General features: G+C 45.8%; 1 long non-coding RNA gene across 2 annotated transcripts; it reads right to left on the bottom strand.

The window, feature by feature from the left end:
* Positions 1–3,398: 3,398 nt before the first annotated feature.
* On the bottom strand, positions 3,399–7,824 carry LOC140003138 (uncharacterized). 2 transcript variants are annotated; one of them, XR_011811162.1, is made up of 6 exons: positions 7,700–7,824; positions 7,148–7,247; positions 6,514–6,589; positions 6,187–6,328; positions 4,916–5,021; positions 3,399–4,621 (listed from the first exon to the last, which is right to left on the bottom strand). It is a non-coding gene; the product is annotated as an uncharacterized lncRNA (long non-coding RNA). The 2 variants fall into 2 exon arrangements; XR_011811163.1 differs by lacking the exons at positions 6,187–6,328; positions 7,700–7,824 and having other exon boundaries at positions 7,148–7,257.
* Between the last annotated feature and the right edge of the window lie 7,777 nt (positions 7,825–15,601).

Raw genomic sequence — 15,601 nt, 5'->3', positions numbered from 1 at the left:
GAGGTGGTGAAATCCCCTCCTCGAGGTGTGAAGCTGCCACTTAACCCAGTCCCGGGCACCAAAGCCTCGCAGAGGGCTCAGCCACACGGGGCTGGGTGGTGGTGGGATCCACCCGTGCACATCTGAGCCATGGTGGAGGCACGGAGTTGATGCCAGCTGCCTTCTGGCCTTGCTAACAGCACCACTCGGGGTGCAGCTGGTCAGTTTTATGTTAAATTTATCCTGCTCCGCTCTATGAATGCACTAGTCTACATTTAAGACCATTTTCCACTCAAACAAAGCAAAGAAACCAAGCGCTTAGAGTGCAGGGAAGCTTTTCTTCATACACACCTTGAGAACTTTCAATTTTTCCCTCACAATGTTTCAAATTTACTGTGCCTGTCCTTCTGTCAGTCAGGACCTCTGATATCCAGATGGCATCTTAGGAATCCCTTTCAGCCCTCATCTGCCATAGAGAAATCAACGTGTAACATACTAATTCTCTCCTGGAGAGCTTTTATTTAAAAACGTACCTGAAAAAGTCATCTGTCTGCTGAAAGGAGCATTTTAATTCTGCTCTGTTCCACCTTTTCTCCATTCTCTGCAGTTCACCATACTTTGTACCACAGCCGTACCTGCAGTCAGTAGCGGGTAGCGCTCTTTTGCTGGGGTTGAGGGACGCTGCCAACGTTGGTCAAAGCTACGGGGAATGACAACCACTTTCCGTTCAGGAGAACAATCACATTCCTAGGATGCTTACATTAGGTTTAGGATTTCAAAAGTCAGTAACTGCTTAATACGAAGTTCATTTGCGGAATGGACCGAAAGACAAGATTAAAGGAGTTTCCTCCTTGCTTCCTGCATTCCCCCAAACCTCCCAGGTTCATTTTCTGCCAAATGAATCTTACGTTTCTTGTCAGATGCTAACAGAGTTTCAAGACCCACACTGTCAGCTTCCCTAGGCAGCTACATGGTCTTCCTAGTCCTGTACGTGCTTTCTGAAACAAAGAGCCAGGAGCTGAGGTGGTTCAAGAGCTAAGCTGACAGTTCTCTCTTCAGAATAAAGATGTTTCTCTCATTTTAAATCCTTGAGCCACCTTTTTGTCTGGTCAGGTCCGGTGATAGTCATCAAGTCAGACAGGCCCATAGCAATAAGAGAGGTCCCAGATCAAGCAGGGAAGTCAGTCCAGAAACCCACAGGATACCTGACCAGGCACAGCTGAGGTAACATCACAGACAGGTACACCTACAGCATAGCTCAAATAGGGGCTGGGGGCTCAGAGCTGGGCTTAAACAGAGTCTGTGGGCAATGGGGGTGTGGGTAGAGGCCTCAGGGCCCTTAAGACCTATGAGTGCTCTCAGGACCCTGACACTTATAGTTACAGGAATATTAGAGTTAATGCCAGTGAGAAGGTCAGCCCGTACAGCTGGGATAGGATTTCTGCAACACCAGCCCAGACTCGCTTGCACTGGCCCTCTAGGGTGACATTTCAAGTTACTTCTAAGCTGATCTAACAGCAAGCTGCCCACCATAAAAACCTCTTTTGCTTCTCATATGTTCATCATGACAAGTCCATTCAGCCACTGGTCACATGGAAAACACCCTCTGATGAGACAAAAAAGAGCAAAGTTCCTCCAGATCAGCCAGCTGGGTCACTGCCCCCACAGCTGCAGGGGTGTTAGGTCCAGCAAAGGCGAGTGGGACCCTCGTTCAGGGGTGGAACCGCTGCTTTTGGCAGCAGCCTGCTGTTAGATTCATTTAGCTGTTACACAGGATTGTTTCTTACTCTCCTTGTTTGTTGTTTAATGAAGCAAGATGGCTGTGAGGTCCAGACACCTACGAGTTGGGCCAAGGGATAACCCACTGAGTGTGCCTATGAATACAAAAGATGTCTGTGGCAGATCAGGAAACTAAATGTAAATTCCCCGAGTCTTTGGTTAGTTTCTAAATGTTAGATACACACAGTGTGAAAGGATAAATCATTTATAATTAAAAAACAAACCACTTATTTTTAGCTGCAAATCTACCAAAGTGTATGCAATTAGCAAATATAAATCACTTCCTGGCTTGAAGACTGTTCAGCGCAGCACATAAACGAAAGCTAAAACATACGTTTTGGGAATACATCGTACATCTGCTCTTAATCTGCAGCATTTTGAAATCAATACAAATATTCCCCCAACTTTTGCTTTAACAAACTGCAGTCTGTCATACCACAGTGGAAGAACTAAAAATATATTAAACAAAGGAACTAGGGTGGACACGATCCTAAACACTACAAAATGAATAACACAGAGTATTCATAAGGATCTGATGGCAAAAAGTAGCCAAGTTAACGATAAGCACTGAGCTGGGCGGACAAACTAGAGACAGTTTCTCCTACGTGGTTTGCAGAATGCTTGGGAGATACGATGCTCAGATAAAACTTCAGAAGGTAGCTCTGGGGAGAAGAAACAATTGTTTGATGCATGTCTACATATTTTAAAACAACAAAAGGCTTGTAGTCAATATCTTTCTGGAATTAGTTCCCGCAGGGAAAATGTATTACATGCAATTTTTTTTTATTCTTTTTTTTTTTTTTTAATGAAAAGATATCTAAGAAGCAGACTGTCTGGGAATGATTTGTAAGTACAATAAACCTAACAAGAGGATGATAAGCAAAATATTGTAAGAGAACAGTGTTAGAAGTACAGCAAAGTAGAAGAGAAACATTGCACATTTGTACTTACTGACAATGTGTGTTCTTAAGTATCATGTCACATTAAAAGAGAGCTCTTGTTTTCCTTTCCATCTCTCACTAACACTCCTATTAATCTATTCCAGATCTTTTTAATTTCAGCTACCAAGGCTATAACAACCACCCTTTGCCCATTCGAAATTCAACTAGAATTAGACCATGGTAAGGCTTCCGGAGTGGAAGCTGAAGATAGGGCTAGGCCCTCACATGTATTCCTAGAATCTGTGCACCCATGGAAAGTCTGCATTTAAATCTGATTTCACTGTTGATTTTTAAATGCTGACACAATGTAGGAAACAACAACTGGTGATAGTTTTTGAAGAGTAGAGATTTACATATATCTTGGCTTACACTAACAATTCTTTGGGGTAGGAATTCTGTCTTACACGCGATGACGTTGTCTCAATGTATCCTTCATTTTCTAGCTGTGTTTTCAGGAGCAAATGCAGAACAAATAATGATACATTTCTTTAAACTGAATAGAAGAGTGAATGTAAATTTTATTAATTCTAAAAAAAAAAAAAAAAAAAAAAAAAAGGAAAGAAAAACAGAAAGAGAAACAAAAGAAAATTAATTACTGTCTAGAGAATGGGCATGTACAAGAAAGACATATCTCTTGTTATGCCACTTTTTCCAGCATTTCAGATGCCTTGTAAAAAGCCTGATACAGACAGTTTGGCCAACATGCAAATAAAAAGTATTGCTTTATATGGTCACGTAGCAAAAGCTTGTCCTTTTGTTCATAATTACATGCGAAAACAGTTGATAAACCTGGTGATCATGGCAGAACGCTATTAAGCAATTAAGCCTGCTTTCAGTAATTGTGTTTGCAGCAGGGGTAAGAAAAGACACCAAGAGCAAGGAGGTAATGGATTGCTCTTGATGTGTTGTCTCAGTTAAGAGATAAACCCAGCACTGGTCCTTGTCAGGACGTTTCCTGGCATGCCTTGCACTGCCCGAGCCCGGCAGGTCAGCTGCAGAGACCACGGAGTAGCTCCGGGGTGTCCGTAGGAGGTGGGATACGCAGCCCCTCCGGGGCCTCGGGTTATTTTGAGGCTGACAGGTTATGCCAGTGAGTGGGGGTGTTCATGCCAGTCCGTGCAACAGCTCTGTCCCCTTCTCAGCCTGAAACCTTTGCCGTGAGAGGAAAGCAAAGGCGTGGGTAGCTGTAGGGAACAGTGGGAGAGAGCACTGTCAGGGGTCAGAGGACAGGTTGTAGCCCTAGGGAATGATAGCAGGGAGTATCAGGAGGTTCAGTACGATCTTGTTCAGATAATCTACTTCAGTTCTGTGATCTGGGAGTACTTTGAAAATTGGCAGGAGGCTATGGAAAAGATAAAAGGAAAAGCCTTGAAATAGACCACAATTCTTTCCCTTTCATATGTGTACTACACTGGAATTTTATATATATAGCAGAAGGACTCTGTTCTTTATATCCTTGAATTACATAGCTCCATAACATGTAATGTTACCCTTCTGGAAAAATGAGGGTGATAGAATGGGACACAAACTCTAACAACTACTTAATAACATACGCAAATATCGGCACGCTTATTATGCATTATTTTTGTTGTTGTTTTTATTTAATTTTCATAACTGTGTGCTGGCACATCAGCATTTCATTAGGTGCTGTATCCATTGTGCTGGGCACTTTCAAAGCTTTAATTTAACAACCAGACAAGGTACAGAGCAGGACAGGCAACAGGAGAAGCGTGCTACAGCGATGCTTCCAAATACTCACACAGGCTGGTGATTTACATTTCAGATGCTGGGCTTTGTAGTGATCTTTCGGGAGGAAAGAGTTACAATTGTTTTATCTCTGACTTACTCATTATCCCCAGAAATGAGTCTTGAAAAGAAGGTAATGAATTTACAGCTTGGTTCAGGCGTGACGGGGTTGTACTCTGCAAAATATTTCAGGTAATTTCAGGTGAAACTCCTTGTTAACTTCAAAGGGGCCACAATTTCTCTTATAGAGTTTGTTTGCTTTTCTGCAACAGGGATCACTTAACCCAACCCTCGAAAATCTAATTCAGGGAGGAGGTCATTAAAGCAATAGTCTGGAAAACTAAACTACTGTTACACTCTGCTGCCTCGATCCAGGACTTCACACCGTATTAGACAACTTTGCAGGTAGCCCCAGCCCAATGTGCAGTAAGCAGTCCTGCCAGGAAAGGGCCGTGGCATCTGGTCTTTACCTCCCAGTTCTCAGCATAAATTCATCAGTACGTGGTCCCACAGTCATCAGCATGAACAAGGGAGATTTCACCGCCTTCCTAAACAGTATCATCTTTGTTGCCAGGCCTGCAAGGCAGTAAAACACTTCAGTCATTAAATGAAGAAGAATGTCACAAATTTTGCAGGAGAAAAAATAGATTCCAGAATTCACGGTTTGACAGGTTAATGAGAAGGCCTGTACATTTGCCTTTACAAGTTATTTACTTGTAAGTCTACACAGGGATTTTGTTAGGGATTTGGCATCTTAAACAGGTTTTTATTCCAACAGCATTTCAATTCACCTTTAAGACTTTCAATTAAGACAAACTCAACGAGAGATCCATCAGTGGAATTTGCATGGAAGTTAGTGGGGGGTTGCCAAAACCATGATAACAGGTTTTAGGTATCGGGTTTATAGACTTGTATCGTACTATCTAACATCTCGTATTTTCCACTCATTTTGCATGTAAAACTTTTATTGATATCAGCGTGAGTTTAGCACGCCACTAAAATGGAGACTATGCCCCTAGGACACAAAATGATGTAAGGTACCCCGTTTAGTTATAACAATTTGGCTGCACTAAATCTTGATGTTGAATGTTTGGTTTAGTTCCCCCATAAACTTTGTCTGCTGGATTTATATATTTTGGCTCCTTTTATTTTGACTCTAGTGGCTAAATTTGCAATGGGCTTAAGTGAATGCAATTCCACTCACACCAGCAGCAAATCTGCAGCACAGTGGGTATTTCTTGTTATATAAATACAGGGCCTCATCTGGCAAGATGCTGGGTGGACTGACTTGTTCGGATTTCCATGAGATCCGAGAGTGCTCTGCACCTCGAGGGAGAAATTCCAGCCCTTGCAGCAGCCACATATCTGTGGTCATTTTCTACAGCCCTTTGTCAGGATCAGAATACACAGTGTATTTGCTTATCTTTTTTTAATCGCAAAAAAAAATGAAAGCTAAAATATTTATTTTCCTGGCTCTTATAATAGCACAACTCTATCTGTAACACAAAGTCCGTAAATTATGGGGATGATGCAGCTTTTCTCCTCTCTGAAATTTAGCTTTCACTCGTGTGGGTGTGTTTTTTGAAATAAAGCACCATTTCAATAATGGCTTCAGTGGGATTTTTTAATTCTTTTTCTCTACTTAGAGGTTTTTTGCTTTTTTTGTTTTTTAAATCCATTTCAATTCCAGTGAAAATGTCTCTGATCTGATAAAGGAGATGAAGTCACTGCATAGGCTTACCATTTTATTTCCATAAGGTTTGAAAGTTTTGTTCCCTGCAGTGTTTTGGAGCCCAGGAGTATTCATCTGTTTTGTAAAAGGCAAGTTCTATGGAGCAACATTTGGTCACTGTTGTCTGAATTTCATTATTCTGTTCTCCAGACTAGCAGAGGGGAAAAGTGCAAGTTAGCTGGGTCAAGTCTGAAATGTGAGAGCAGTCAACTTTTTCTGAAGTTTATGGGAATGAAAGGAAATTTAATACTGTTCAAAAGAGAGATTTAAAGTTGCATCATGTGAAAACAATTGGAGAAGTTTAATCCTGAGGTCTAGGGTTATTTGGTAACTTACATGACCATTTGTCAGCCTGCAAAAGATGAAGTTGGCTTTGCCTCTGTTAACAGTTGGCCTCTGTTTTGGGGTGGTACTGCGATGCAAAGGAACAAATACGAGTTATATTGGTTTTATAGACCACGATTAATTCTCTTCTTCTTTATCCTTTTCAGCCCATGCCATTTCTGCTTGTCTCCTCTGGGTTGCCAGTGCAGATCTCCCACCGATCTCAGCAACACGTGCTGACAAGCTCTTTGTGTAAAAGGGACTGCAGAGCTTGAGAGTTTGTTTGAGTTTTTAAATGCTGAATACAGAGCCATAATTTAACCTTTACCTCCCAAACTGCTTTGGGGCTCATACTTTTCACAGTACATGGAATAAAAGCGATGGGACTCTGGGAAGTAACTGAATACTTAATATTTTGTTATGATTCTAGTGTATTATTTATGTTAGAAGATGTTGAATAAAACATTCATTATATTTCTGTTAGTTTCTGTGGAGTAAATGAAATCTAAAATCCAGAGTTTTATATATATATAAAATAAAGATATTTTCCACAAACTCCATCAAATAACCCTTTGCAAAATCTCATATTGTTAACAAAATTCTGAGATGACAGCCCATGCCTTCCCATCCCACCCTCTTTTCCTACCACTGACGCCTCCGTTCTGCTCTTGGCATCCCACTGCTGCCTTCTGTGTTTGGCCACTACTCGATGTCTCACTTGACTCAGATTTAAACTACTGCTACTCCTTATTAATGGGAAAAAGATGAAAGAGGGTCAAAATAAACAAAACTTGTTCTTGAAGGATATTTTGTATTTTTTAACTGCTGTTTTGAGGGAGTTAAGTCCCATGACAAGATTAACTTTTAAGACACTGACCTATGCAGCTGGCAGGAGAGCTGGAGCCCGGCAGCAAAACCTTATATGTAGCACAAAGAAACATCCTTGTTTCTACTTCGGGGTTAAATATTCCTGGTTGCTTGGCAGTGCCCAAGTGCCCCCGTGCATAAGCTTTTGCCCATGTTCAGAGCTGGGCGAGTACCAAAGCTGCTCCCAGCAGTGAGCACACCAGGTTGTGGTCATGAAGCCTCCGTGCAGCAGGACAAGGCATGGTTTAATCCACCCCACTCAAGCTTGCGGTGCCTGACAAACCTCTTTCCCATTGACCCTCAGTGGGATTCGTTTATAAGTTGCTTATACCAGTTGTGAACATTTGGCTTTGCGTGTATTTTTTTCCAGTCAGTGCTTCATTACTCCAATTTTCCTTGCAGCAGGTCAGCACAGTCACCGCAGTGCCGTGAGGTGCGGGGCCGAGGCATTCCCAGATGCTATTGCTACTACAAACACTGCAGTTGCTATGGAACATGTTCTTTGCTTTAACATACCCGTACACATTACAACATCTCTTAGGAGGACAGACCTACACAGCTCAGGCTATATGGCCAAAACTCTCAGGCACCTCTTTCACTCGCAGCCAGCCCAGAAGGAGCCGCGACAGCTCCATCAGCCAGGGGAGCGCTTTCAAGGGACATTATAAAACCTGGATGTCTGGTCAGCCTCTTCTGCACGCTTTCCTGCTAGTACAGTAACTACATAAACATCTGAGCTGGAGTTGTATGAAGGGAATTTTGGTCAATGCTGAAAGCACAGAAAGTGGAAGGGTGGCAGGTGGTGGAGGTAAATACTGCTCTTGAATTCTGTGTTCCTGTACTACATAAGACAAGAAGCTGGAAGGGAAAAAAATATGATGCACGAAGAAGATGGAAAGTTGGAAAACAGTGAAGGAGAATGAAGAAGAGAAAAGTTGGATGCAAAGAAGGGAAAGAAAAAAAAAATAGATAGGAAAAGAAAGTCCAGAAGTTAAGGTGGAAAAAAGAGCCAGTATGCAAGCACTGAGCTACCAAACCATCACACTTAATTTTGCAGGAATTAGTGCATAGTGGGAGGAATCTGCAGCACTTCTCTGCATCTGAAAAGCAATCCCTATAAAATACCCAGCAGTTATAAGCTGTTCAGCATCAACCCACTCGGTCTCGGTAATGGCAGAAAAAATTAGTCGCATATTATTTATACATGAGCCGAGGTATATTCTGTACCTTCTTTCTGCCGCACAACAAGTTTAACATACACGCACAGGGGCATTCAGCTACTTAGTGGGCTTTCAAGGCCTGTATATAAAATTGAAAAATGCAGCTCAGCTGCTTTTTATAAGACATTTACAATAATCAGTTCAAAGTAGAACACAGAATAGCTGCTTAAAAATGACTTTGATTCCCTCTGTGACAGAGAGCTTACCAGTACAGCCTGAGCATTTGAAACCACTAATGTCTACTTTAGTTTCTGCTACTTTTTAATTTGCATGGATCTAATCCATCTCTTTTTCTTTTTTTTTTTAGTGAAAGCAGAAAAATAAAACGTTCTACATCGCCAGTACTGACATAACTGTTATCAACAGTCAATGCTTGAGATGGTGCCAGAAGCTCTACTGTCCCACCTGTTACTGTGAGCTGGACACTAATGAACAGCGCTGTACATGTCGCAGTTTTGCTTTGTAATAAAGCAGAAAATAAACAGCTTCAATTGACATTAAACATTCCTCTCAATCAAAATAAGAAGTATGACAATCAGGAAGTTTCTCCTGAAAATACAGAAGGCTCAGCTTAAAAATACCTCCCCGATTTTCTCAGACCAAAGCAGGCACATGCCTGCAGCATCACAAAGTGAAAGAATAAAGTGCAAATTTTTAAACAAGCTGCAAACAGCACAAGTGACCCCCTGCAGTTTTGTGCCCCTCATCCTTTATACTCACACCTCAGAGGCCTCCCGTGGTGTTTCCAGCACCCATCGTGACTCCAGCACCAAGTTTCCACCTCTTCGGGCGGTCCCAGCCTCTGCCCTCTCCATCCTCACTCCGTGCTCCTGCTGCAGCCTGTGCTGAGCTGCTGGTGCTGCTCACCCACAACTGGCCAAGGGGCAGAACAGGCAGAGGCTGTGGTCACACCACAACTTTTCCCTTAGGGAAATAAGCAGAAAATTGAGTAAACAGCAATGGAAAAAAAAAAAATAGCCTTCCAGCAGCTCCTTCTGCAGCTGACCGAGTGTGGCTGCTCGTTGGTCTGGGCCTAAGGAGTTATGGCATCCCCTTTTGTCGGTGTAAGCACAAAACTCCTGAGTTTGGAGGGCTCCCACTGTGTTAGGGATCATGGAAAGGAGGCTTGATGATGAATAACTGTGACCAGGGACAGGATGAAGCAGATTTCTGTGAGCTCTTCCATGCCCGCTAGGAGAGGAAGGAGAGAGCAGATCTGGGCCAGGGGCCCTGAGCAGCCCCACTACCCCCAGGGGAACAGCAGAAGATGAGGGGAAGCACAAGAACCTCACAACTTCCTTCTGAACAGGCCACAGGCCATTACAAACCAAGTAGCTCCATGGACCTGAGAGCCCACAGCACTTGATTTCTGAGGGTCTGCTGTGGGCGAGCAGTCCCGTGTGGGTTCCTGGTGCCTGGGAAGGGCTGAGCTGAGCTCCTCGAGCGGCCTTCAGAGCTCTCACCAGGGCCTCTCGCTGTGCCACGCTGCGGCAAAGTAGCACTGCCAGCACTTAATATCTTTGCAAACTCTGTGTCTATCCCAAATTGAAGCAAGGCAATAGGCTTCCAGGTGTAAAAATTGGTACTCCTGACAAAGGAGATCAGGGCCTAAGGGGACAGTAGCCATTTTAGCACTCTAATAAACTCTGCTTGTTAAAGAGATTGTCAAATTGTTGTTTAGAATAACACTTACACCCCAATTCATTTCTTGAGCCTAAGCTGCATATAAGTGATGCTTTCATTTTGCTTTGGTTCCTTGTAAAAGGCTGCGCTTCGTGCTAAAAGGTGGAGGCATCTGGAACTAGACAAGGCCGTCATTTAAATATCTATCATTTCTCTGTCATCCAGGAGGTCAGACTCTCACATTGTGAGAGTTCAAATTTCTTACAAAAGGATAAATACCTTCAAATTGTTGCCGAGCTAAATTAAAAAAAAAAAAAAAAAAAAAAAAAAAAAAAAAAAAAGCATTGTTTAAAAATTGTGTTCTTTCATTTTGTGCCATGGGTTGTTAGAGCTGAGCATCTGATTACTGCCATCATAAAATTTCTTCTTTGAGGTTGACGGTAATTACAGAGCATTTTAACGCTTTTATCTTTGGGCTGCACTGGGACAGGGTAGATTCGTAGTCGCAGTCTCCTGTTTCATGCAGTTTTGCATAGTCAGAAGAAGGCACAGGAAACTTTCCCTTTCCCCTCTTTGAGGGGTGATGTGTAGCATTAACAGCCAAAACAAGACTTGGGCAATACACTCAGTTCAGGGAGGAAACAGCATCAATGACCTGAGCAGGAAAACGCTTACAGACGTGCTTGTCTGTGATCCCAAACCTCAGGAAAGCCTCTTTCAGTGTAAGGCTCACTGATGGCCCCAAGGGGAAGGCAGAGCCGGGGCACAAACCCCGCGGCCTTCACCCACCCAGGGAAGAGCTGCAGCCATGTTGCGGGCCGGCCCCATGCACCTCGCTAGGCCGAGCGCCGTGTGGGGGTAAAGCTGTAAAGCTGTTTGTCCTTTCAGCAGCAGCTGTCTGGAGAGATTCAGCCTGCATTTGTCAGGTTAATTCTGCCTGGCTGGATCCTGCTCCGCCTTGCTCGTGGCTGCGGCCTGCAGCCCGAGCTTTGCTGCCGCCAGGTCTGCTGACCAGGTCATCCTTAGCAGGAACGGTGGAGAGGAGTGTTTCTGAGGGTCTTCCAGCCCTGCCATGGGAGGTTAATGTCATTGTGAAGGGATGCACATGACGGGTAATTTGGTGCCAGAAACAACACAAGCATTCTGCTTGCAAGCTTCCTAAACTCCTCCGCTTCCCTCCAGCTCCCCCCTGTCTCTGAGGAGCTGTGGAGAAACGTGGAGTCCAATGGTTCAGAGCTTCACGTGCTCACTCTCTGGACACAGGGAGCCCAATTTGCCCAATTATTCCCCTCCAACTGACTGTTCCCTTCACCTTTCTTTCTGCCGTGGGTGCAGGGAGGTTTGCAGGGCCTGGAAGAGCGGAGGAATGACCCCACATTGGCACTGTGCACTGAGGTGCAGAACGTCTAAATACTGCCCTGTGCCACCAAAACAGGCGCCTCAAGGGATCAGAGCATGAAAGCTTTGTAACAGTCCTTCCAGAATGGGTTTTATGGAGGAGACAAGGGATATAAATTGATTTTAAGTTAGTGCAGAGTCATTTGAAGCAGCACCATGGTATTAGACACAGCCCAAATCCTCTGACAGCTATCGCATCTCATCTACGTGTAGGGACGTGGTGCAGATGTGGGTGTGCAACCCCGGGTGTGTCAGTGCCTTCGTTGTGAGGGATGGCGGCCAGGAGGGGCCTCTACCATTGGAAATGAGAGGGTGGATATTTAATAACAACTTCAGACCCTGTACAAATCCATCTGAGCGGACTGGCTCTGCTCACCTGCTGTTGCACAAGCCCAGGTTGTGCTGCTGAGTATCAGATCTGGGCTGTTGCTCCTCACTAGGAGGCCTCATCCCAATTAAAACCTAATTCATTCCCTGTAATCAAGCTTCATGTGAGCATATCTGATCTTTTAGCCACAGAGGAAAATTTGATTTTACAGAATTAAAATACAGGTTTACAACACATTGCAGCCTGGGTGCTCTCTTAAAGACCTCGGAGGTGTGATTTTGGCTGGTGAATGAACTCCTGGACTTCAGCTGCAATCACACAGAGCCGAGGTGCAGCAAGACCCAGGGTCTGTCACAATGCCCTGAGACTCCTTACCAATACTGCCATCTAGAGAGAAACCGCCTGTCTGGGTGGAGCACTGTCAGGTCCTCCAGAACAACGGGGCTTCAGAGCTTTTCTGCCTCCAGCACAGGAGTTTGGCCTTTGCTGCAGGGGCTCACGCCACCAGTGAGTCAAACCTGGAGCCCTCAGCACTGCCGCCTGCCCTGGCCTTGGGCAACTCCAGCCCTGAAACGCCCAGCCTGGGGCTGGGACAAGAAATCGGGGAGGTAGTGCTGATTGCCACTCCTTGAATGATTGCCACTCCTCGAATCTCTCCGCTTGCTTTTGTCAGGGAGACCTTGTGATATATTTTCATTTTTTGGGCGGTGGGAGCTGCGTGCAGAAATCAGATATTGCATTACGTAAAGTTGGGGTAGAGATTAAAACACGTACGAATAGTGAGACATCTGGATCTAATTGGGCTCCTTGGGGACAGGAGTCTGTAGCGTCAGCCTGAAGAGAAGCAAAGAAAGAGCAGGAGTAATTTTTCATGCAAATATCTGTATGCTCAGAGGGGCTGAGTCTCTGCGAACACCTCCATTGCCACGTCTTTGTCCAACGCGGCCCATTAGGTGCCGGGCGGGCCGACCACGTTTCTCTGGTGCTGCACATAGTCGATGACTTGGAAGGAGTACGCTGTAATCCAGCCCAAGGGTAAACGTGAATTTCCTGAGAAAATTATGAATTACCCAACCTAGTAGCTCAGAGAGGAAGTCTCCCTTAGTCAGAGCAATAGGAGTTACCTTTGGCAATCGGCCGCTTTTGCCTCACTTTCTGCATGTTCCCAGTAAACTCGCTGGCACTTGAGCTGCGTCCCACCCAGCGACACGGCGGGGACAAACCCACACGGGTGTCACCAGGGGTGGTGGCACTGACTCTGCAGTGCCCCGAGACAGCTCAGCTCCACTGCGGCCGCTCTGAGCCCTTGGCCCTCACCCACCCAAGTGTCCCCACCAGGCTGGGGCAAGGGCAGCACAAGCAGAGGCTGAAGCTCTGTGATGTAAATGTGAATCCTTCTTTTGTCTCTCAGAGCACTTTATAATCACCGATTTACTTTGTTTTCAAGCTTGTTATTAGCTGGCCGAGAGATCAAATGTTTCCACGCCATGTGTGTCCCTCCAGAAGAAGCTGTCAAGCAGATTTAGGCTTGGTCTTCAGGCTCTCAGAAGCAAGGCGACTCCCTGCGTTAATTTGGACGCTTCCTTGCTGACTGCAGCTGCCCTTCCCCGGCCGCCCGGCTGGCGCTGGCAAACCCATTCGTTTGGCAACAAGTCCCAGCAGCGCCCGTGCTAACGATGCCTGATGTGTGGTGCCAAAACAGAGCCCTTCGTTAGCACCCCAGCACCTTGCTCAAACAATGGGGAACATCCTCTGCAGATCAGGAAGGGGACGGGGGCAGGGCAGCAGAGATGGGGCATTTTCCTCACAGCCCAGCACTAAGTGCTCTCAGGAAACATCTCAGGGAATTAATTACAGGACTGAAATCGCTCCTTGCAAGTCCATGCGTTAGAAAGGAAAGGAGCTCTCACTGAAGTGACTTGCTTGAATAAAATGAGGGGTCCCACACTACCCCTTTTGAGCTGGACCAGGGGAAGGGGCAGAGATTTGCCAGGAGAGGTGAGAAGCGGCCAGTTTTGGTCCTGTGCCACTGATGCTTCTCTGCCATCCCAGACGGAGATGGCCTGAAGTGACCCATGAGACTCTGCAAGGAGGTAACGTGCAGCTGGTGCCACCCAGAGAAAGGCTGCAAGCGAGGATTTACAAGTGGGAGGCTCCAGGTTTCACCGCCACGCTCCAGCCCCAGCCAGGCATCCTGTCCAACAGAGATCAAAGTCCCAAGCGGAGCATCCCGCTCACCCCTTGGAGGTGCCAGCGTTGCACAGGTCCCTTTGATACACCTTTCACCGTCTGAGGATGTAAGCAATGAACGCGGGCTGGGCCATGTTTAACTTCCATTCAGACACAACTCAGGTTTGATTTAGTGTTTTTTCATTTTCTTCTGTTAACACAGAAGCTGCAGCATTTGCTGGATTTCTGTGTCTCCTTCCTTGTATTTCATGAAGTGACACAACACAGCTTGGGCTTCTGTGCTGCCTGTGAGCAGCAGGAATCAGAGAGCCCCCCAGAGAGCCCAGTGTCTGCACAGGGCACTTCTGGGGACAGCCGGGGGCTGCCCAGTGCTCCCAACACCAGATACGTTTCAGGCTGACCTTTGGCACCAGGTTTTTTAATGATCCCCCTGACCAAAGCTCCTCTCCTCTATCCCCTACCACACACCAGGTACTCTGGTCCATCTCCATGCACACGGAAAACAGGTTGGTGGCTTGGTTCCCTTTTTTCACTATTTTTCATTGTAAAAGCAATCTTTGCTGCCCATTTGTGGCCAGCTCCCGAGCACAAGCATTGCTTCCTCAGACAGATTGCACGAGGTTTATTCAGGTTCTCTCGGGATTCTTCAACATGGGTTTTTAACATGCCCTGCACCAAAACGGCTCTGCTGGCAGAGCTGTTAGCGTGGATTCAGCAGAAGGTCTGTGTCAGAAGAGACACCTCATCTCCGTACAGAAGATGAGATAAAGAGCTTCTTGTCAGCACATCTGTATCGACCTCAGCAGTTTTGCTGGCAGCGTGGTTAAGGATGTTTCACATTCCTGGGAAACAGAGCTGTTCCCTCAGGGAAGCCCAGGGTCCTGGCCCGAATTTGGGCTGTATGGGCAGCGCTGCCGTGGCCAGCCTCATGCCACTGAGCCCAGTGAGGGCAGAGGGCACTGCAGGGCTTGGGTGACAAAGGCATGCCAGCCAAAAGGGGGAAATCCCCTGCTGTCACTCCCAGCACTGCAACTCCTTTTATTGACACAGTTTAAGCCATAGCAGCCTCAAGAACGAGGCGATAAACCATCAGGGTCTTGGGGATTTACCTGAGGGCATCTGCCAGAGCCCCCCTTGCTGGAGAACATCTCCTCCGTGGTTGAGGAGTTCCAAGTCAGCAGCAGGAGCACATCCCATCCCTTCCACCCATCCCGCTGGAACACAGCTCACTCGAAGGGGATGGCCTCCAGCTAAGGGGCAGGGAGCTGTGATAACATCCGATAGCAACAACTGCTTCCGAAGTGACCCCTCTGTGCCCTGGGATAAGATTTTGCACATTAATGCCTGCAAATCTGATTATTCAGAGAATCTCACCACGCACGTTCAACCAAACAAGAGCTCATCAAAACAGTCTTTTGCTCTTCAAGAGGGAGCCTGTCGCGATGCAAGGAAATAAAAGAGCACTGAGCAGTAA

The sequence above is a fragment of the Anas platyrhynchos genome, chromosome 8, assembly GCF_047663525.1.
Source record: "Anas platyrhynchos isolate ZD024472 breed Pekin duck chromosome 8, IASCAAS_PekinDuck_T2T, whole genome shotgun sequence".
Classification (NCBI taxonomy): Eukaryota; Metazoa; Chordata; class Aves; order Anseriformes; family Anatidae; genus Anas; species Anas platyrhynchos.
Note: the sequence above shows the minus strand (reverse complement) of the source record. Positions and strands in the feature narration are given on the sequence as shown.